This window comes from Aphidius gifuensis, linkage group LG6 (assembly GCF_014905175.1).
Source record: "Aphidius gifuensis isolate YNYX2018 linkage group LG6, ASM1490517v1, whole genome shotgun sequence".
Classification (NCBI taxonomy): Eukaryota; Metazoa; Arthropoda; class Insecta; order Hymenoptera; family Braconidae; genus Aphidius; species Aphidius gifuensis.
The window spans coordinates 14913365-14926888 of record NC_057793.1 but is presented as its reverse complement, the minus strand read 5'-3'; the positions used below and the strand labels follow the sequence as shown (position 1 = coordinate 14926888).

The 13524-nt window shown below is 26.6% G+C and overlaps 1 protein-coding gene across 7 annotated transcripts in view; it reads left to right on the top strand.

Annotated features, from left to right (window-relative positions):
- LOC122859542 (glutamate receptor ionotropic, NMDA 2B) overlaps positions 1–13524 on the top strand; it is a 414324-nt gene that overhangs the window by 377529 nt on the left and 23271 nt on the right. The window lies entirely within an intron of this gene.

The following is a 13524-nucleotide window of genomic DNA, read 5'->3' as shown; positions in this document are numbered from 1 at the left end:
AAAGGTATTAAAATCGAAATAATAATATATCGATTATAAAAAAAAATAAACTCGGTTGTTTATTTATTTAAAATGTTTAAATGTAAAAGGTATTAAAATCGAAATAATAATATATCGATTATAAAAAAAAATAAACTCGGTTGTTTATTTATTTAAAATGTTTAAATGTAAAAAGGTATTAAAATCGAAATAATAATATATCGATTATATAAAAAAATAAACTCGATTGTTTATTTATTTTAAAATGTTTAAATATAAAAAGGTATTAAAATCGAAATAATAATATATCGATTATATAAAAAAAAATAAACTCGGTTGTTTATTTATTTAAAATGTTTAAATGTAAAAGGTATTAAAATCGAAATAATAATATATCGATTATAAAAAAAATAAACTCGGTTGTTTATTTATTTAAAATGTTTAAATGTAAAAAGGTATTAAAATCGAAATAATAATATATCGATTATATAAAAAAAATAAACTCGATTGTTTATTTACTTTAAAATGTTTAAATGTATTAAGGTATTAAAATCGAAATAATAATATATCGATTATATAAAAAAAAAAAAAAATAATCAACTCGATTTAAAATGTTTAAATATTGAGGTATCAAAATCGAATTAACAATATATCGATTATATAAAAAAATAAACTCGGTTGTTTATTTATTTAAAATGTTTAAATGTAAAAGGTATTAAAATCGAAATAATAATATATCGATTATAAAAAAAATAAACTCGGTTGTTTATTTATTTAAAATGTTTAAATGTAAAAAGGTATTAAAATCGAAATAATAATATATCGATTATATAAAAAAATAAACTCGATTGTTTATTTATTTTAAAATGTTTAAATATAAAAAGGTATTAAAATCGAAATAATAATATATCGATTATATAAAAAAAAATAAACTCGATTGTTTATTTACTTTAAAATTTTTAAATATAAAAATATTAAAAATCAAAACAATAATGTCTCGATTATATAAACAAAATATTAACTCAATTGTTTATTTATTACAATTGTTTAAATAAATGAATATTCAAAAAGGGAATAGTAATATAATGATTATTAAAAAAAACAATATGAGGTCGGGTTTCGTATTAATTTACTATATGTAAATGTCAAATATTTAATAACGGAATAGTAATATATCTATTATTTAATTAAAATCGGTTTTTATTTATTTATTATGTATAAATAAATAAATATTTCAAAAGGGAATAATAGTGTACTACTTATTAAAATATAATCGGATTTTGTATTAATTTGCAGTATGTAAATGTTAAATATTTATCAACGGGATAATAGTATATTTATTATTTAAATAAAATCGGTTTTTATTTATTAAAATTGTATAAATAAATAAATATTTCAACAAGGAATAATAATATATTAATTATTTAAATACAATTGATTTTTTTATTTATTAGAAATGATTTAATAAAGGTTGTTTTTAATTAATAGGGGGACTTGACAGCCGACATTGATGGGTTGTAACGCCATTTCATTTTGTAATGGTGGCTAAGGGTTGTTGGGACCCGCCCTTCGGTGTTGGCTAGGCCCGCTCGTCTAGCTTTCCTCGTGCGCCTATTTGGGGGAGGAGTTTGGGCCTTAGGGGTGTTTTCAGTTTTTCCGCGATGGCCGAACTTCTTCCCTCTAGTTCCGTTTCTCCCCGCTTGTCGTGTTTTTCTTTTTTTTTTTTTTTGTGTTAATTTAATAAATCTCATTTATTAAAGTTCATTAATTCGGTATTAATGTTTGCGTAATAATTGTTGAAATAAGAGAATAAATTCCAAATATTTAAATGAATTTATTTATTGTCTAATTATGCGTATTTAATTTTTGCAAAAGGGCAATAAATCTCGTTTATTAAAGTTCATTAATTTGGTATTAATGTTTGCGTAATAATTGTTGAAATAAGAGGATAAATTCCAAATATTTAAATGAATTTATTTAATATTATTTAATTATGCGTATTTAATTTTTGCAAACGGGCAATAAATCTCATTTATTAAAGTTCATTAATTCGGTATTAATGTTTGCGTAATAATTGTTGAAATAAGAGAATAAATTCCAAATATTTAAATGAATTTATTTATTGTCTAATTATGCGTATTTAATTTTTGCAAAAGGGCAATAAATCTCGTTTATTAAAGTTCATTAATTTGGTATTAATGTTTGCGTAATAATTGTTGAAATAAGAGGATAAATTCCAAATATTTAAATGAATTTATTTAATATTATTTAATTATGCGTATTTAATTTTTGCAAACGGGCAATAAATCTCATTTATTAAAGTTCATTAATTCGGTATTAATGTTTGCGTAATAATTGTTGAAATAAGAGAATAAATTCCAAATATTTAAATGAATTTATTTATTGTCTAATTATGCGTATTTAATTTTTGCAAAAGGGCAATAAATCTCGTTTATTAAAGTTCATTAATTTGGTATTAATGTTTGCGTAATAATTGTTGAAATAAGAGGATAAATTCCAAATATTTAGATGAATCTATTTAATATTATTTAATGTTTTTAAAAGGGCTATATATCCCCCGTGTTTAAGTCCATTAATTTAATATTAATGTATGCGTAATAATTATCTAAATAGGAAAATGAATTCCAAGTGTTTAATTAAATTAAATTACTATTAATGTACGCATATTAATTGTTGAAAAAGGACGATAAGTCCTGCGTGTTTGAATTCATTAATTTGGTATTAATGTATGCGTATTAATTGTTAAAAAGGGCGATAAATCTCGCGTATTTAAATCCATTAATTTGATATTAATGTGTGCGTAATAGTTTATTGAAACAGGGGAATAAATTCCAAATATTTAAATGAATTTATTTATTATTTATGTATAAAATAATAACTGTCGCCAAGGGCTAATTAATTTACTATTAATTTACGCATAATAATTGTCGAAAAAGGACATCAAATCCTAAATATTCAAATCACTAATTTATTGTTAATGTATGCGTGATAATTATCAAAAAAAATCGGCATATCTTTCAAACAATTAAATTATTATTTATTTGTAATAAACTATTGTTGAAAAGGGAATTTCAATCCCAATCATTTAGACCAATTAAATTATTATTTAATTGTTGTTGAAAAAGGACGTTAAATCCCCAAATATTCAATTAGAGTAAATTATTATTTATTTATAGTAATTATCGTTGAAAAGGAAATTTAACCCTTCAACTTATTTAAATTATTATGTATTTATTATAATTATTGTTGAAAAGGAATTTTAATCTAAATGTTTAAATTAATTATTATCTATTTATAATAATTATTGGGAAAAAAGGGAATTTAATCCAAATATTTAAATTAATTATTATTTATTTATAATAATTATTGTTGAACAGGAATTTTAATCCAAATGTTTAAATTGATTAATTTATAATTAACATGAAATCAAATTTCAATTTGATAACAATAATGTCTGTTCGCACTCACTTACGTAGTTTGTTTGTTATTTATTATAATTATTATTGGTTTTAATATTCCTACAAGTATTATTTTAAATTGTTAGGTAAAGATTAATTGATTTATTTGGTACAGGCATATTTAAACAACTTAAGCCTACAATTAGTCATGCACTTTTTTCTTTGCTGTTATTTTATTTTATTTTTCTTCTCTCTTTTCTTTTGTTTGATCTTTTTCGCGCCCGGATGTCGGCTATCGTAACGATTACAAAAAGGGGTACTTTGACCGTGAGAGAAAAAAAATTTTAAAATTTAGGAAAACTCAAACAAACCCTAGGTAGTAAAATAAAAAGATAAGAAGGGACCGGAAACATTAAAATAAAATTTTATTAATTTTCCGAAGAAAAAAAAAACTATTAAATTTCATTGCTCAGGGTCGTGTAGATTTGTGCAATTTTATCTGCCGACCATGGCAACTTTTATTTAGTTTTATTTTATTTATTTTATTTTATTTTATGTATTTTTCTCTCTTCTTTTTTTTTTTTTTTTTTTTGTGTAACTAATTTATCCCGGGAAAAACAATTTTATTTGCCGCCCTTAGTCCTTTTTATTTTATTTATTTATTTTTTTTTATCTCTCTTTTTTTTTTTTTTTTTTTTTTTAACAAAACGTGTTAAATTTTACTTTAAAACGCGATAAAACTTTTATCGTCTTGAAACCGGACGAGCCCCCATGAAATATCGTAGCCGGATCATTTATTAGACAATCAGTATTGCCCTGTAAAATAATATAGATTGTTAAAAGCCTCGTGGCAAGAGTAAAATGACGGGGAGGTAAAAGTTGAAACATACGGCACAATAAACGTTGAAATAATTTTAAATAACACTTGTAAATTCGGTAAAATCGGAGCACAATTTATTTGTAAATTACCCTATTTATATTACATGAATATGCGATACAAAAACAATTATAAAATATGTAACCCATTAAATTTTACTCGCGCGTCGCGTCGAAAGAAGAACCTAAAGCCATGCGGTCGTGACGAGTCAGAGACAAGAAAATTAAAATTGCGAATAACCCGATTAATAATTAAATTATGACGGCCGAAAGACAAGCGACGGGATTGAGAAGCAATCAGTCGATTAATGCTCACTGACTCTACATTGACGCTACGATGACGCTTGGCTTTTACAATATTAATATTTTCACACTTGACATAAATTCACTGAACAAACACTGAACAAAATTTATTTAAAGGAAGGTACTTACATTGATTGACGGTGATTTAATCTAGCAATCTAGTGACGGCGTGTACCTTGGCTTGACCTCGGAGACGCTCGCAAAATTGACAGGTTGGCTTGGTTACAATATCGCCAGTAATGATGTACAAAAAAAAAATATATATATATATATATTAGGGTGGTCCTTAAAAAGGCTACGGTGGAATTTGATCACTCTCACCCCCTCATTTAGTTAGAAATATATAAAAAAAAATTCTCTCAAATTTTCAGAATTTTTACTCAACATTAACCCGTGCCGCAAAAGCTTTTTCTATTTTCGATTTCGGGATTTTTAGCAAGATTACGATATTCATAGAGACAAGATTTTATGAGTAATATTAGAAAGTCATTGCAAGCAAAAAATATTGGTCGCAACAGAACTTCGATATCTCAAATACTTTTCGAGGTATCGAAGAAACATGATATTGAATTTTTCTTTTTGTCATTTTTTTAGTAGATAAATAGTTTAGTGAAAAAAAAAATTTTGAAATCGCTTTTATTAGTATTTTTTACGAGGAATATTGTGGTTCAAACAGAAATATCGTACCTTCAACAGATTTCGAGATACTGAGCTTTAAAGGTAAAATATATCGAAATATATTACGTTAGTTATTTTCATTAATTTGATATTTTCAAATAATTATAAATTTAAAAATCGATAATTAATGATTCTAAAGATTTTACGGAAAACGCGAAGTGATGATAAAAATTTAATATCTCTATCCATTTTCGAGACATCGATTATTGAAAATTGAAAATATCGATATATTTATAAGATGACGAGTTGTAACTAGAAAAAACTAGATTCCATAGTTATATTACAACTTGAATAAAAGGATATAACTTTCGTTTTTAATGAAATAATGTAAAAGCCAACTTTATGAATGTGAAGCTGCCCCTTCCACATTTCTTTTCATAAGAGCCCACCAGAATGAGTGAGTGAGAGCTATGCTTTCCCACCATAAATTCTTGCTAGCAATTATGCCGGTAAAATAACGTAGATTTTGTCCGTGGTGGAAATAATCTCTCCAGATTTACTCAGGATTTCTCCGGACTTACTCCGGATTTTCTACGTAATTGAGACTTTCGGAGATATTTATCGAGTAATCTCCAGACTATTTCTATAATATCTCCGCATTTTTTCCGGAATTTTCGCTTTAAAAACAAACACAAAAAATCGGAAAAATCAATAAAGAAACTAGAAATAAGAGTTTACCTACGAAAAATAAAGAAGAAATTTTGTCTGAAAAAATCCGGAGAAAATCTGGAAAAACTCTGGAATAATATCTCCGGAAGTCTCAATTGCGTAGAAAATCCGGAAAGATTATTTTTACCAGGGGTGTGTTTGGCTATAATTAAGACTAAGTAAAAGATCTAGCGGCTAAGTGAAAAATCCAGGTGAGGAAAAGATGTAGCTAAAGAAAAGAACATGCTTGGTAAATATATAGATATTGTATGTTTAGCTATAATTAAGGCTAAATAAAAGATATAGCAAAGGTCAAGATATAGCTGAGAAAAGATCTAGCGGCTATAAGCAAAACATTTTTCTTTATCCAAGTTGGAATATGACTATGGAATCTAGTTTTTTCTAGTTACAACTCGTCATCTTATGAATATATCGATATTTTAATTTTCAATAATCGATGTCTCGAAAATGGATAAAGATATTAAATTTTTATCATCACTATTATTTTTCTAATAATAAATATTACTAAAATCATTATTAATAATGATTTTAATTATAAGTATTCAAAAAATATCAAATCATGATTAGTAATTATTATAAAATATATTTACCTTTAATCAGTATCTCGAAACTGTTGAAAGGTACGTATTTCATTTGAACAATATTCACTAAAAAAATATCATTTCAAAATTTTTTTCTACTAAAAATATTCATCTGCCAAAAAATGACGGAATTAATATCATGTTTCTTCGATACCTCGAAAGTATTCCGTATCGAAGTTCTGTTACTTAATAATACATTTTACGCTAATATGCTCATGAAAATCTTGATAATACATGATTCGTGATAAAATCCCGAATCGAAATGAAAAAGCTTGACACGGGGTTAATGTTGGTAAGAGACTACGAAAGTTGTATATATTTCTAACAAATGAGGGGTGAGTGATAAATCCACCACCATAGCCTTAGATTTACCATAATATATATATATATTTTATTTAGATGTAGTACAATGTGATTATACAAGTTGGTTGTATGTGATCGATCAAATTGTAGACATAAACGTAGCACGGACTTTACAATAAAATCACAGTAAATGTTACTTTTATTTGAATTTAAAATAAAACTATTATACGAGACTTTTTCACTGTACTGTATAAATTGTATTCACTATTAAATGGCTAACCACGAGGTCGTAAATTTGTATAATTAAATATTTAATTATTTTAAATAAATAATTGGTTATTTATTATCGCAAAAATGTAATTTATTCTATTTAATATTTATTTGATTAGACAATGCAACACAATGCGTGCTTTGAATTTATTAATTTACTCAAGTAAGAAAATTTTGACCATGCGGTCGTAATTTATTTCAAGTTAAATTTGTAAGCAATTTAATGAATTTAAATTACTGATTTAAGTAACCAAATGTTACTTAAATATTATTGAAACAATAAATAGATAAAATAATCAATAAAATATTGAATAAGTATAACTTACAGTTGTGCTGATTTGTAGAAAATATTCTAAGTTTTTAAAGCAATTAAAATGCGACGAGGCAAAGTGCCTATGCTAGTTAGAGCTGGAAGAGCTGGTGTAGGTCAAGGAACTAACTCTGACCGAGTGACCGAGATCTAGCAATCAATCTCGCTCGATGCCCTCAGAACATAAGGGCAGGTGGGGATTCTTCGGGGATGTTCGGTTTTCCTCCTTGGTCCAGTTCCACTTTCCTTCTGTCGACTATTTCCTATTGGTTGAGGAAAATCTTAAGATTTTCCCACCTTAATTAAAATTACTTCTACTTGTCTAATTATGACATGAGTGGTACCGAGAGAATCCCTATATTTTTAGGATTCTGTCGATATCACTCATTATATTAATTTATATTTAATTTTCCAAAATAAAATTGGCGGTAGATGCGCTTGGCAATAGTGCCGGCTCAAGTGGTTTGTTGGGGGTGCAAAACCTCTAGCTCCCTTAAATATTGTAACTTGACGATCTGTAAGATGGAGCTAGGGGTATTAAAAAGTACCCTGAATATTTAATATATAATAATGGAAAAGAAAAATAAAAAAGTTTGTGCGGCTTACCGCCGGACATTACAATATCATATTGATAACATTATTAATATTAATATTTTGAATATGATCTATACTCAGTTAGGTATACTGTTTAATAATATTTAAATAAAAAAAAAAGTTTCAAGTCGCACACGCATACACACAAACCAGCTGACGCTCTGAGTTTGTACGCTGTCATACGCTATAGTTGTATGCTTGCCAGCTTTCCTACTTTCTCTATGTAATTTTCCTCTTTTTATCCGCTTGTGACCGAGCGTGTGATGGAGCGTGTCAGGGAGCGCGTGATAGAGTATGTGATGCTCAGTGTAACGCTAGTGGGGCCTCAAATTTTGTGGCTAGCTTTCGTAAAGAAGTATCACTTCAAAAATAATTCACTTCCCTCTTTAAGATTTTCATTTCTTCTTAACTTTTTCTTTTTTTTCAACTTGCTCACTTATTTACCAAACTATCTGCAACCTTTTTTCTATATCTTGAGTGTGTATCTCACAACACTAGAAAAACAATTTCTGAATAATCAAAGCAACGGAAATTTTAACAAAAAAAATTAACCAATATTGTAAGTAGACTAATTTTATCTCTTCAAGATATTCAATATTTAGTCTCCTACTCTTTAATCATTTAAACGATTATACACAATTTTAATTTCAATATTAAATTTTCACAAATATGGCGTGTTTAACACTTCGTTGACACGTGTATACAAATTATTATTATTATTATCTACTTACAGAATTTGTTTATTTTTCTCCACTTTATATGCGAAAATCCTTTTTCAACAATTTTTTATTCTTAATTTAGTGATGTATTTTACACAATTATCAATATATATCAATTTATATATCAAGTATTTTATTTTTTCACTCGTAGTTGAGCCTTTCTGTTGGGAGCCAATTTGTATTGTGTGCTCACAACTTAATATTTACAATTCTATTTTTCTTGATTTGATGGTGTATTTTACACTTATCAAGTTTATAAATGATATATTTTTGATGTGTAAACATCTTTAGGCGCGGGTTGGGTTGGAGTAAAAGGGAAAAACATAGAGTTTAGACGTCAGATCCGGTAACGGATCTGGGCAGGAATCCATTTTCTGTCAGTCTACATTGCGCCTTGCAGCGCCATGGTAATCGGTCGGTAACCATTACCATCAGGCGGTCTGTAGTATAGATGAATTTAAATGCGCGTATTTATATATTTAATTTATTTATTATTATATTATATATATATATATGCGCCGTTGTATATATTAATATACAAGTATTTTATTTGTATTTATTAGTTATACTTGCATTTGTTAGGCGAAGGAAAGTTCATATTGTACATATATATTAGGGTGGTCCCTAAAAAGGCTATGGTGGAATTTGATCACTCTCACCCCCTCATTTGGTTAGAAATATATAAAAAAAAATTTTCAGAATTTTTAGTCAACATTAACCCGTGCCGCAAAAGCTTTTTCTATTTTCGATTTCGGGATTTTTAGCAAGATTACGATATTCATAGAGACAAGATTTTATGAGTAATATTAGAACGTCATTGCAAGCAAAAAATATTGGTCGCAACAGAACTTCGATATCTCGAATACGTTTCGAGGTATCGAAGAAACATGATATTGAATTTTTCTTTTCGTCATTTTTTTAGTAGATAAATAGTTTAGTAAAAAAAAAAAAAATTTGAAATCGATTTTATTAGTATTTTTTACGAGGAATATTGTGGTTCAAACAGAAATATCGTACCTTCAACAGATTTCGAGATACTGAGCTTTAAAGGTAAAATATATCGAAATATATTACTAACTTTTCATTGATTTGATATTTTTAAATAATTATAAATTAAAAAAAAAATCAATATTAATAATGATTCTAGTAAGATTTTTTACGGAGAAAAACAATAGTGATGATAAAAATTCAATATCTCTATCCATTTTCGAGACATCGATTATTGAAAATTAAAAATATCGATATATTCATAAGATGACGAGTTGTAACTAGAAAAAACTAGATTCCATAGTCATATTCCAACTTGGATAAAGAAAAATGTTTTGCCTATAGCCGCTAGATCTTTTCTCAGCTATATCTTGACCTTTGCTATATCTTTTATTTAGCCTTAATTATAGCTAAACATACAATATCTACATTATTTTACCCGCTACGTTCTTTTCTTCAGCTACATCTTTTCCTCACCTGGATTTTTCACTTAGCCGCTAGATCTTTTACTTAGTCCTAATTATAGCCAAACACACCCCTGGTAAAAATACTCTTTCCGGATTTTCTACGCAATTGAGACTTCCGGAGATATTATTCCAGAGTTTTTCCTGATTTTCTCCGGAATTTTTCAGACAAAATTTCTTTTTCCTTTTTCGTAGGTAAACTCTTATTTCTAGTTTCTTTATTGATTCTTCCGATTTTTTGTGTTTGTTTTTAAAGCGAAAATTCCAGAAAAGATGCGGAGATATTATAGAAATAGTCTGGAGATTACTCGATAAATATCTCCGAAAGTCTCAATTACGTAGAAAATCCGGAGTAAGTCCGGAGAAATCATGAGAAATCCGGGGAAAATCTGGAGAGATTATTTCTACCAGGGACAATATCTACGTTATTTTACCGGCATAATTGCTTCTTTAGCTGCATCTTTTCATCAGCTAAAAGCCGACTGGCAAGAATTTATGGTGGGGAAGCATAGCTCTCACTCACTCACTCTGGTGGGCTCTTATGAAAAGAAATGTGGAAGGGGCAGCTTCACCATCATAAACTCTTGCCAGTTGGCTTTTACATTATTTCATTAAAACCGAAAGTTATATCCTTTTATTCAAGTTGGAATATAACTATGGAATCTAGTTTTTTCTAGTTACAACTCGTCATCTTATAAATATATCGATATTTTTAATTTTCAATAATCGATGTCTCGAAAATCGATAGAGATATTGATTTTTTATCATCACTATTGTTTTTCTCCGTAAAAAATCTTACTAGAATCATTATTAATATTGATTTTTTTTGAATTTATAATTATTTAAAAATATCAAATCAATGAAAAGTTAGTAATATATTTCGATATATTTTACCTTTAAAGCTCAGTATCTCGAAATCTGTTGAAGGTACGATATTTCTGTTTGAACCACAATATTCCTCGTAAAAAATACTAATAAAATCGATTTCAAAATTTTTTTTTTTTACTAAACTATTTATCTACTAAAAAAATGACGAAAAGAAAAATTCAATATCATGTTTCTTCGATACCTCGAAAAGTATTTGAGATATCGAAGTTCTGCTGTGACCAATATTTTTTGCTTGCAATGACGTTCTAATATTACTCATAAAATCTTGTCTCTATGAATATCGTTATCTTGCTAAAAATCCCGAAATCGAAAATAGAAAAAGCTTTTGCGGCACGGGTTAATGTTGAGTAAAAATTCTGAAAATTTGAGAGAATTTTTGTTTATATATTTCTAACTAAATGAGGGGGTAAGAGTGATCAAATTCCACCATAGCCTTTTTAAGGACCACTCTAATATATATACATGCATATGCGAGTATTTTTCATTTACAAGATTAATATACCTATTATTATTGTTTATATAAAATAATATTTCCTAAATTCAAAATATAATATTGAATTATTATACAATAATAATTTATTTATAATATTGACTAATTTTATGTTTTAAAAAAAGAGAAATAGACATTGATGACTGATGTGTTAGTTTAAAAGAGAAAATTATTATTGTAATTGTACAGAAGAATTTCAGAAGATATTATCATAACCGAGACAACATGTTTTTTTATTCGGTTTTTATAGAAAATTTTCTCACGATTACGGGAAAAATACGGAAAAAATTCATACGAATGCGCAGTGGTTAAAAATGGAGTTGAAATATGGAAAAACGGCTATTTATCGGTTATATATCGTATAGTTATTGAAATAACGATTAATTCTCAAATTTAATAATGGCCATCAATGAATCTCGTCAAGTAAAAAAAAAAGTCAACATAAAAAAATTCGATATCGCGAATAGTTTTCGAGTTATAATAACTTATATTTTTCGATATATTAAGTTTTTTTTTTTAATATCAATAGCTAATTTAATAAGCTAAAAAAAAAGCCCAATAAAAATTTTTATATCGAATAGTTATCAAATTATCGATATTTTTTTTAAAATGTATACAATTTTTTTTCTAAACAAAAAAAAGTCGAAATTTTTGTTTTTTTTTCAAAAAAACTGCTAATTATTGATTGTCGCGTATTGTTAAGCACGAATATATATTTTTTTTTCGAAAAGAATGAATATATCCAAGTTTTTTTTTACTTGGTCGCTAGGTTTTTTACTTAGCTATATTTTTTACATAGCTATTTTTTTTACTTATCTATATTTTTTACTTAGCTATATTTATAGCCAAACACACAATATCTACATAATTTTACTTAGCTATATTTTTTACTTAGCTATATTTTTTACTTAGCTATATATTTTTTACTTAGCTATATTTTTAACTTAGCAATATTTTTACTTAGCTATATTTTTCACTTAGCTATATGTTTTACTTAGCTATTTTTTTTACTTAGCTATATTTATAGCCAAACACACAATACCTACATAATTTTATCAGCTATATCTTTTACTTAGCTATTTTTTTTACTTAGCTATATATTTATAGCCAAACACACAATATCTACATAATTTCACCAGCTATATTTTTAACTTAGCTATATTTTTTACTTACCTATTTTTTTCACTTAGCTATATTTTTTACTTGGCTATATTTTTTACTTAGCTTTATTTCTTTACTTAGCTCCATTATATTATCAATTATGAAGAAAATTATCATTAACATTAGAAAGATATCGATAATTCGAAAACTATTCTCGCGATCAAAAAATTGTATTCGATTTTTTTTTCTCCTTGATGAGTTTAATCGACTTCCATTATTAAATTAATAAAAAAAAAAATCGATATATCGAAATTTTAAAAAATCTTATAACTCGAAAACTATTCGAGATATCGCAATTTTTTTAAAAACATTTTCTTCTCCCCGACGATTTCTATTGATTGCCATTATGAAATTTGAGAATAATTCGTTAATTCAATAACTATACGACATATAACCGATAAATAGCCGTTTTTTTCATATTTCAACTCCATTTTTAACCACTTTGCGCATTCGTAGGAATTTTTCGTAGAAACACGCCGAAGATGTTTACACATAATAAACCCGCGAGTCTAGATGGCTCTCAAAATTTTTTTTTCTCTTGATAATGTATTTTATGCGATCATTGACTACTTATATTTTTACCTTTTTTCTCACCTCGTGGTTGAGCCTCTAGTTGGGAGCCATTTGTAAGTATGCTCACAACTAAATTACTCTCTTTATTTTATCAAATATTTATATTTTCTCTTTTTCTCACCTCCTGGTCGAGCCTCTAATTGGAATCCATTTGTAAGTAGACTAATTTTATTTCTTCAAGATATTCAATATTTAGTCTCTTACTCTTTAATCATTCAAACAATTATACACAATTTTAATTTCAATATTGAAAAAAAAAA